This window comes from Daktulosphaira vitifoliae, unplaced genomic scaffold (assembly GCF_025091365.1).
Source record: "Daktulosphaira vitifoliae isolate Bord-2020 unplaced genomic scaffold, ASM2509136v1 Scaffold_4, whole genome shotgun sequence".
Lineage (NCBI taxonomy): Eukaryota > Metazoa > Arthropoda > Insecta > Hemiptera > Phylloxeridae > Daktulosphaira > Daktulosphaira vitifoliae.
In genome coordinates, this window is record NW_026099575.1 from 24,636,537 (window position 1) to 24,648,651 (window position 12,115).

Consider the following 12,115-nt stretch of genomic DNA (forward strand, 5'->3'; position numbering starts at 1 on the left):
AGTTTGTTTTCCATATCATTCATGATGATATTTGTCAAATACTTTTTAAGCTTTACTTTTAATTTCATGTTCTTAACATTTTTCTGTAGGGCACAATATTTGTTTTAGATTATATTATTTCAGAATATAATTTTACAATATTATAACTCATAATGAATATTAACCAATTTTGAATCAATCAATATTGAAAAATCATTAAGAGTTTAACTATACCATTGACATGAAAAAAATAGTTAAATGTTTTAAAAAGTATGTTCGTTTTAAATGTTTACATTTATATTTCAATTTTGCATAAGGTATGTTAATAACCTCCTTTGTTATAAATTGAAAAATGGAAAAAAAACAAAAATGCTAATGCAACATTTATTTTTTAATAATTTTAGTATGATATTATAAGAATAGCACTGTCAATCCTCACCGTGGCACTTAAAACATCTTATTATATTTTTTCACTGTTAAAGTTTGAACCATTCATCAAAATATATTTTTCCCGTTCTCATGTTAATTATCATTTTACCCTCGCCAACCACGCGAATTGGAGTCGTCTGCTCCTTTTGACCACTGACTGAGCATTTTATACGCCGTTCGTACTGTTAAGAACTAGTACGTTAGTGTTTGACGTTGATGGATAACCAGAGATACAGGCGAGGAAATGAACACAAAAGATTTCTTTGTTGTGGAGTTATTACGAAGTCTGGCTGCCCTTCGAGTCGGTCATTTCTAGTAAAAACGTCGATCACGTTTGCTCCTTTACGATTTAAAATTCGAATTTCTGCAGGACTGTGTACAATTCATTGGTATAATATGTTTAGGAGTTGCTAATGTAGAGGAACGTGTACTGGCCATATATATATGGACGTTAAAGGTGTTTTATCGCTCCAATTTATTTAAGGTTTTTTATCATGCTTTATTTTTACACAGTTTACGCGTTGTTTGGCATACTAAACAAACAAAAAACTGTAACTTTATCTAAAGAACGAAAAGTAAAAAAAAGAAATCTGATGAAAGGATTCGACAACTGCTATCACATAAGGGTGTTTTTTTGTAATTAACAAAAATCGTACAAAAAATCTTGTCTCCGGTCCGATATAAAAATGGCTTTCATTCTTTCATGATTCAACGAGACGCTGGTGTTTGGTCATGTGGTTTGGCACTAAATCGGTTTCAAAGCAAAAACGTTTAATTTCCGTGACAACTTTTACCCCTTTTGACAATTAGTTTTTTACTTAAAAGAAGAAAATGAAAAACATAAAAACAGTTCTTTAGTTATTATTTTAAGTAATACAAAAAAAAGGTATGAAACAATTGATTTTTAATTTAAAAGATACATGTAAAATTGAAATGTTAATAATATCATTTACACAGTGTCTCACGCCTTACTGTCAAAATATATAACTTTCAATATATTTATAATTTGTTGATTTTTTTTTTTTTGTAATTATTAATTTCTAAGATTACGTTTAAAGCATATTTTTTATTATTTATCATTAATAAAATAAAAATAATATATATTTTTTTGCATTATATAGAATGATTCTTGGAACGCTAAATAATCGATTTCTATTAAAAATATGTTAAGAAAATTATTTTTAGAAATTCTTAGTGTCATATACACTAAGGATGATCCACAAGGGTCAACATACAAGGGTGTATTTATCAAATTGATCAGTCATTAAAAACTTTTTTTATTCATCTTAAACTAATGTTTTTATTGTCCTAATAATTATGTATGTTTCCAATTTAAAAAATAAGATGACACTCTTAGTAAGTAAGAGGGATAAATTAAAAAAGTACTTAATAATTGATAAATCAAAAAACATATGAAACTAAAAAATACTAAAAATAATCATTATTATATTAAACTAATTTTTAATTATTGAAAATTTAACTAATAAATACCAGAAAACCAAAATTTTCAAATTGAAAAAGGATTCATAAAAATTATTCTTTGGAACCTCTATTTTCTGTTCTGTAGAATAAAACATAAGATTTAAAACATAGGTTTTTATACACTATACAATATAAGAGACCACCTGCTAAAAACAAATTCACTGCTATAATTTTTAATTTATTAGATACGTTTTATTTTCACGAATAAATAGAATTATACTTTTTTCTTTTTCGCAAATAAATTGTTCTGATTTGCATAATAAATGATTTTATAACATTAAAATCATGATTTTCAAAAAGGTTTTTTGTAGTATTTACAAATATTTCTTCAGCACCCAAGCTGTAATATTTAACAGTTTCAAGTTCTTCAGTGTTGTGTACTGGTTTATTTTCAATTCCAGGAAATTCCTCACCATTCAATTTTATTTCCTGTACTGCATTGCAACTTAATTTTTTACCAAGGGCTGTAATATCGGTATAAAATCACAATCATCAACGTTACCCTGTTTCATGATTTTCCTTTTTATGTAAAAGATAAAATCATCTTCCTCTAATTTAAAAAAACATCGCAAATTCATCAATTAACTTTAACCATTCTTCAGCGAGATATATTTTTGTACTATCAGATATTTAATTTTGTACTTATTATAATTTTTGAACGATTGAAATACGTTTTGTTTGCTTGCATATGATTTAATGCGTTAAATAAATAAGAACAATTCAAAAATTGAATATTTTTAGTAAATATTTCTCGGTTTAGTATTTGACCAATGTAAAGAAAATATCCAAAGTTTGTATTTAATAAAGTTGTTATGAATATTTTAAATATATTTTCAACAGCATTTTTGTTTTTTATATGACATTTTAATTACAATGAAATTATGAAATATTAAAATACATTTTTTACTAAGCTACGTATTTATAAATGTTTTATTCAGTCAATTGAAAAACAAATACAGAAGTATGAATACTTATGCTAATATTTTTATACATTCCACTTGGCTATTTTAGTAAATCATAAAATTATTAATATTTAGGGCAATCATTATATCGTAATGGCACATATAACGTTCAACTTTTTACAACAATATAAAATTTTTTTTCATAAAACAAAAACTTAATTCAAATATAAGAATTAAACTACTAAAAAATATTGCTTGTTAAAATGTATGTATTTAAAATGACCTCAATACTTATTTTTCCTCGTTTTACGCTAAATTTATAACAGTATTTTTTTTTACAATAAATTCCTTATTGAAAAATGTCAATTGATTTTTATGACTTAATATATCGTCATTTAGCCAAAAGTGTTCAAACATAAAAACTGATCGAATGAGAAAACATACATAAGTGATTTACTATAACCCCCTAAATGTTCAGTTAAAATATCGAATTGATAAAAGGAATATTTAAAAAGTTATTTTATTAAATAAAAATTCATTTAATTTTATTATTATTATTATTATTTAGATTTTACGTCTTCTCTTGTAAGCTAAGTTTATATTAGAGAGAACAAAAAAATCATAGCCAGCACAACAGTATTATGCCTACACACCAAGTAACGACATGTTCTTGGTTGAGCTAAGTAGGAAGCCTACTGAAATATCTATGAATTTATATATTAAATATAACATAATTTGAGAGAGCATTCGTCAAAAATGAAAATTTATACATTTTGAATAACTTAAGTTCTTATAATAAAACACAAAAACACTTTTTCCACGTAAAATACAAATTTTTAATAATTGTATTTTTAAACCCGTTCTAATGAAAATTTATTTATTTTACTTTAGAACCTTCTCATTCTAAAGCGATGTGATATATAATGATTTCAAATTAGGAATTTCGGGTAAAATAATAAAATGAATCGTAATCTTACTGAAATCGATAAAAAAAGTGTTCATGAAATGCTTTATATTATTAGTTATTTTTTCAGTTATTTTTGATAGCTTTGTTCTACTTTATTTGTATTCTATAAAGTTCATCGACTTCTACATGATTTTTTTTTTAGCTTTTATAGAAAAAGAGTTTGAATATAAAAATTAATTTTAAATTAAGAAGTCGAATTTTCTAATGAAATAGGATAGCTAGAATTACTCAAGTAAATCTTAAGTTTAGTATGTTGACGAGAGGGTATTATAAATGTTGTAGAAATGGAATAATTTGAAGAGGGAAGTTAATTTATTTTTTAGTGTAGGAAAATCGAAAGATTTTTAAATTAGCTTCATGATTATAAAATGCACGGAAAAAATAAATTGTTAATATAGTGACAACATTAATAAAAACAGTTGGAATAACTAAATAATGGCTGGGTTAACCAAATATTTAGTTATTCCAACTGTCTTAAATGCAATTGTCACCATATTAATCGTTTATACGGTTTTTAACCGTACTCTCTTTTGTATTGATAATAAAGACAGAATTAAAAAAAAAAAATTGACATGTGAAAAATAAAAGAATATTATATTAAATTTTTAATCAATACAAATTTGACTTGAGTCTCTATATAAGTTATTGATGAGATACCATGTAAATGGAGTTATATTAAATGAGATTGAATGATACTAGCAATTAGTCTTTAATTTTATTGTCCACCATTCATCCTACCAATCTTTAAAGTTATTCTGGCGTTAGTAAGCCAAAGCGAGAATATATAATAGCCCATCGGCAGCTGTTTTATTCCCAAGGATACCGGTATGGCAAGAACTCCAATAAAAAATATATTCTAAAATTTTATTTGGAAGAATTTCTGTTTAAGTGACTATTATGGAATTATCAGTGAATATTCTGCATTTAGTTGAAAATTATCATAACTATTTAATTATCATGAAATCTTTCAGATTAATCTATTCTACAAACATCAAATAATAATATTTCTGCAATTGGTCATGCTTATCAATTTTTTAAATTTAAATAGTAAAAAGGATATCAATTGCTTAAAAGAAAAATAAAATAAGTTGAGCTCATGTTTTGAAGATAGTTATATTTTTATTCATAATCAGGAATGGTGTAAGTACTGTAATATAATCAACCTGAGGTAATTATTCAAAAATTACTTTTCTATGATTACCATTCCAATTTCTCAATTTAAAAATCAATTAAATTTAAATAATTTTTTGAAATCTATTTCTAGAAAAAATATGGTTTTGAAAAAATATATACGCATTTATAAATAAAATGATAAACTACATATTCTAAAAAGAGAATTAATATTACATTAATTCATTATAAATACACATATTATTCAATGTATGTATTGGAACTTAAATATACTTCATTAAAGATTTATGAGTACATAGCTAAAAAAAAATAAGTTTTAATATTTTATAATTTTAATGATGTCTCAAAAAAATTTTTCTGGAAATATTTTTAAAATATTCATATCTATTATTTTATTACAAGCAAATTTTGGATGTTCACTTTACACCGGACTCGAGGTAAATCAAGAAATATCAATAAAAAATGTTCAGTTTTTAAAATGTTCTTATTTATTTAATGCATTAAATACTATGCATATCCTTAATCTAATTATAAATTGTCCTACCCATAAATTGGATACTAAATTGAACCTAGCAACTAAATACCTTAAAACAATAAAACATATGATGAGCACGTTGTTCGATTTTAATGATGTTGAAATTGGTTCTCTATGGCTTTTAAACATTTACTTGGAAGTTATTAGTAACTATACAAATCAATTACAATATTCAGAAAATGTTAAACATCTAAACACTCATCTATTAGATACTCATAATTATGTAATTGATGTATTAGAGTCCGATGCTCTCGGTTGTGATAAGGAAAATAACGAATTCTACATTAATGTAAAAGAATTAGAAATATTTGCAAAGAAGCCTTTGGAAACAACAAATGGTTTCATTACCTACAATATAACTATTATGGAAAGATTAATGGCTAAGAATAGTGATTTACCCATAAAAAATCCCGAGAAGTTTTCTTTAAATAATATTCTTATAACAAAATTTGTAGAAGATCCTAACAAAATAAAATTTTTTATGAATGAATTCAATGTACAAGTTCATTGGCGTACTGACGACATGAGTACTTTACATCAAATTCAAAAGAACTACAATAATGCTTACAATATAGATTGGACAAAGAACTCTCTTCGGGCTATTCAAATATACTATAATTCAATTTTTAATTTTTTCAAAGTTATTATGTTGAGACTTACTTGGAAGCATTTTTTATACATCAAACATCCTAGAATACTCCGTAAAAAAGATATCAGAAACAAATTTGTTAGAAAATGGTTAAAATTACTGGATGATTTCGCAAGTATTTTACAATTAAAGGACGATGACATTATCTTTTATGTAAAAAAAACGATTAAAACACAGAGGACTATTGATGATTATCAACTTAAACCGATTTTAAATACCCTTTGTTGGGATTTAAAATGCGTTGCAATGCTTGAAATGGATTTAAACGGTAATGAATTTCCTGCAGTGAAATTTAAACCTATTCATAATGCTAAATGTGTTAGTACTATAGAATTTTATAGTTTGAACGCTGGTCAAAAATTTCTCTATTACATGCGACAAGTATATAAAAATCAAGATTTTGGTGCTGTGAAATCATTTATTGATTATGCAGAAAAAAATGATTTTTTCATAAATACTAATAAAACAATTAAAAATGTTTACCCAGATAGAACTATTAAAAAATAATAATGTTATAAAAACATTATTTAAAAAAAAATGTTATTTGAGTATTTTTCTTAATAAGTAATATTTTATTGTATTCAAAGTATTTAAGTTATTATCTAATTGTGTTATAAACAAAGTAAATTGTCTTTGCTATTAACGTTTCTGTTTATAGTTGAAATAGCATAATTTTAAATTTGAGGTAGATAAACAATTTCTGTACATCAATTTAAAAAAAAAAAAATGGTAAATAATTTTCAATAACAATTGCAATTGCAATGAAATTTCAGTAAACATAAATACTGTCGTTCTAAACTACAAAAGAGTATCTCCAAAAATTGAATTTTTTATTCAATGATATCATAAGATTAAATTTAAATAACTGTTGCAAAAATACGTTTATACTTTAATAAAACGTAACTAAGATTTTTTAGATTTAAAATCTTATAGAAATCCACAACAAGATCCCATACAAACAATAAAAACATTTTTACCAAATTTAGAGATATCCCATTTTGCCTTAGCACGTCAGAATAATAAATATATTTTTTGAATATCCTCTAATGTTGAATAGGTATCATTCAAGTCAATCTTATTCGTGGACACAATTATCCAACCTTTGGTTGGTATATCTTTATAAGTATTATTATACGCTGACAATTTTACTTGAGTATTATTTTAGCCTAGGCTAAAATAACAACTGTTTTGTATTAAAATTAATAATCAATGAAAAATTAAAAATTGTTATAAAATATTCAAAGATATTCAAATTTTTGTCGTGTGATTTGGATTGAATTTGAAATAAATTTTTTTTAGCTACCTTAACTGGGCTTTATGAGGAGGTATTATATAAAGTTTTTTTTAATTTTAACTCCTTCCGAAAATAACTTAGTAGTTCCTCTAAAAGTAACTCTTTGATTGTTTGAGTTAATGATGATTGATTTTTTTTAATATTTATATTATAATATATTCTAAAGTATTGTATGAGATCTAATAATTTTGATAAAGAAAAATAATTATGGATATAAAACAATAATTTGATACGGTCCTGCATCACGGAGCCCCTCGACCCGTGCCAGCCGTCGCCCTACTACGCGTGTAGTTTGCCTAACGCCATACGCCACGGCACAAAGTCCAGCAAGTGCCGCACGCCCGACAACGGCAAAGATAAGTCGCAGTCATCTTCTTGACACCGACCCCGAAACTCATAGTTCGATTGACGCCGTCGAAGCAACATCGCCGACCGAATAAACTTGTTTATCATTTTTCCTATGCAACATCATCATTTATTATTAATTCCTGTTCATAAACATATTTGATTCAATATACGGCTCAATACTGTAACACGTAAAATAACTGTGTGTCGTCTACCTTATTTTATTGCGACACGCCCCTCACATCCTAATATTTTGTGTCAAATTAAGATGATCACTACAATGTTTGCATAAATGTGCCGTTGAAATCGATGTTATCCCTGATTTTATCCTACAAATGACAGCGCATTTTTATAGATATGTACTTTTAAGCAGACTTAGAAAAACAAATATACCATCAGGAAATTACAATGAAATTAATACGATCTCAAAGCAAACGATGATTTTAAGTAGCTTAGCGTAGATGCATTGGGCTTCTAATAGATATCATATTACAATAATACTGTGATATATACGAAAGTCATTTCTGTAATTTCGCATACAGTAACTTTACTAAATAAAGTTTTAAACGTCCCAGTGTACACTTAATAGTTTTATTCTATGATATATTAATCAATGATTATTCAATAAGTTTTCATTGCTAAAATAAAATTTAAAAAACTTTTTTAATCTAATGTAATTATATAGATTGTGTTTTCAATAACTCAACAATTTAATAAAATATTTTACCAATTAGAAAAAATTATACTTGGATGTTGATATAATTATAGTACAACATTGAAACACTTGTGTCGAATAATGTGAAAAATAACTAAATTTAAAAACACTAGTTAAATAATGCCAATAGAATTAAAGAAATGTATTAACAAATGACAGCATTTACAGCAGCTACGAGTATTTTTACAACACTTAAGTGTAAACATAGATTTTTCTGCTATTACCGATATAATATTAGACCTGAAAAAAAACCTTAATACACAAGAAAGGTCTACATCAGAATTTTTGGGACCTAAAAACAATATTATGTTACAACATAATATGCAGAAATTAATTCATGACTAATATCTAGAAAATATTGACTTCGGTGTTGTCAAACTAATAATATACTTCTAAAAAAATCAATACTAGTAAATCATAAAACCTTGTTTGTTAAAATTCATCAAATTTGACCATTCTTTAATAGTCTTAACGGTTAATAAAATAAAAATTGTCGTGACCTTAACAAGGGTATCATTACAAAAGTATTGAATGAATGGCAATTCATTGGTATTTTGTACAAATCGAAACTTTGAAGTATAAAAAAAAATACTTTCAATATAATAACTTATAATTATTAGCCCCGCGACAAAAAATACCATTTTTGTAGAACTTATAAAAAAATCCTTTTGGTGAATACTATTTGGATACAAATCACTTAATTATTTTAAGTTAAATAAATTAATAAATATCATTTAAAATATTAGATAATAATAAAATATTTTTTTTAAATAGAAAATTAAGAGGTCACTCTTATTTAATGTACACTGAGTATCCTAAACTATACAACAGATAAATGTTTTAGTTAAAGATATATAATTATATTATTTTATTTTATTATACTATAATAATATAATTAAAAATAAGTTAACCAAATATATTGTTACTTTCTTGCAATTAATTATGAAAATGTGAAATTAAAAAAAAAATTACTCAAATAAATTCTAATAACTAAAACTTTTTAAGAAACATTATATTTTTGTGTAGTAAATACTTTTGTGGATAATTAATTTTAAAATTTTCAAGAACATGAATAAAAAAATAAATACATTTTTGTCTTATTATTTAGACTTACATCTCCAATTCTGTATTTACATACTGATATTAATACATAGTAATTGATTAACTATGACTCATTCATTCAATAATAAATATAAAACATCACACGTTTCATAATTTAAAAAAAAATGTGTTTTTCTATTTCTTTCATTTTTAAATTTATTGCAAATCAAATTTTTTTTATTGGAAACATGTAATTTCGGAGGAAATTTTAAAAAGACGTATTATATCTAACTTTTCCTCACTGAAATTTACTTTTTACAAATCAAACATGTCGTATTTCTAAAATGTGAAGAGATTAAATTTAAAATTAGAGAAGATAAGCCCTTCCTCTAAATTTGCACCTATGCATATTTTTGAAACAGGATTTTGGAAATTTTAAACGTTTTAATATTAAAACTGAAGGTGAAGAGTGGGTTTGTTTTTTATAATTTAGCATAGAAATTAAAATATTTTTATAAACAAAATTTTTAAGACATTTAAAAAAATTACATTTCATCAATTAAATAATTAAAAAAAAAATTTAGCTTTTGAAAATACATATTTTGAAAACACTACATTATGTCAAGATAACATAGAAAGGTTTCATTGTATTTATTGAATACTTTAAAGAGCTAGAATTCATAAATTAATTTTAATTTTATACTTTTGATTAACATTAACGGGACGATTATTGACATTGTGTAGAGCATCACATCTAATTAAATCTATGTTTAGTCGACCTTTAAACGTTCTCTCTCCAAGTCTGACATTTAGCCCTTTAATAATAGTAAAATATCGCGTCTAATTGACATTTAACACTTGATCGCGCTCGAGTGATTTTTTTCCAAAATAATTCATGGAATATAAATATAAAAAGTTTCAATTTAATTTTTTATATCGCAGTATTATCAACTTTACAATGTGTCTTAAAGAATATTTAGAATCATTTTAAATATTTAAATAAATATTTATTGTCTAAATATAAATTATAACATGAACTTGTATTTTTATTTAGATTCAATACGCAATATTATATAAAACAGATATTTTGTAAGAAATTTTTATGTTGAACATGTAATTATGTTCGACCCGTTATATTATTGTCAGAGAACGACTCAATTTAAAATTAAAACTATATTAAAAATATTGTTAATATATTTTTAATTTTAGATAATAATAGCCACAAGTGATTAATTTTTATTATATAACTAACAAATAATACTAAACATAATACTTAACATTTAATTATTAATTTCGAACTAAATAACATTATTTTTTCAAGTAATTTGTCTATTTATTAGTGAACTCTAAACTTTATTGAAACTTAAACACATATTTTTTTAATTGAGTTCTTGCTATATTTAGCATAGCCAACAATCCCAACTAAAAATAAAATACAATCTACAAATTCATAGCGTTTTTTATGACAATGATTTTAATCAGTGTCAAACCAAATCTATACTGTTGTCTGCTATGCTACGTCCCCACTATGCCATTATGTATTGTATTTTTATTCATTTCAATTTGAATGAATAATTTAAATTAAAAACAATAGTTTATTATAATAGCAAATTGACGGTGATTATTGTTTCATTATTAAACCCTTTAAGAATTCGTGCTTGGTTTCATTTCTTAACCTTATGAAAAGCTACACAATACATCACGTACACTGTGAAGTTCAAAAAGTGCATAAAGAACTTACTCGTGTGTTATATGAATAAGTTACCTAAGTTCATATAATGTAACGGAATAGTAGTTTTTATGTTAGTGCAGTGTGTGACTTTCTCCCTATTCAATGTGTGTAAGGGAGCCCTCTTAGACAAGCAAATACTTTTCCGATCCGCAACGTTAACAATCAAATTTATACTCCGTGTCGTTTTATCGGTTTTTAAAACAGCTTTACAAGTCTCGCTGGGCTTGTACGCTCTATTGCCAATCCCATGTAATTAAAACAACCTTTCGATTTTCTCTTTTCAGTTGCACTCCAAGTTTGCATCATTGTTTATCACACGTGTTTAATCCCTTTTTCTAACTTCTCTACCAAAATAATTGAGATCGCAATCAAAATTCCCCGTGGAATTTTTGTAAATAAGTTAATAATTGCATTAGGTATCTACAAGTGACGTTTGAAAAGAGAGTAGTAACCTCTTAGAATTTTCGGTTTTTGCCATTTTAGTGTTGTTTACTTCAATCGTATGCTTCACAGAATACACACGCATACATTATAGTACTAGTATTCAAAATTAGAATGAAAAAACTTTACAGAAATCCTATCCAGAAAATATAACAGGAAAACACACATACAGGATTAAGTTCAGTAATAACACAATGAATTATGATATTCTCTAATGCACATTTTAAAAATACATAAAATAAAATCTTCGCGAACGTAATCTCTCTCGGCCCGCTGCCAATGGACTTCCGACATCTTATACATAAATACTAACTAACTTAACTAATTTTAAGCAAGTCGATTTTTAAAAATCATAAACAAAATAAATAATTTACATAACTATACTAAACAAAAACAAAACATACACACTTCTTATGATCCCGATTTAGAGGTAATCATGTATTTCGTTTTTTACTTTTATTAGAACACAAATT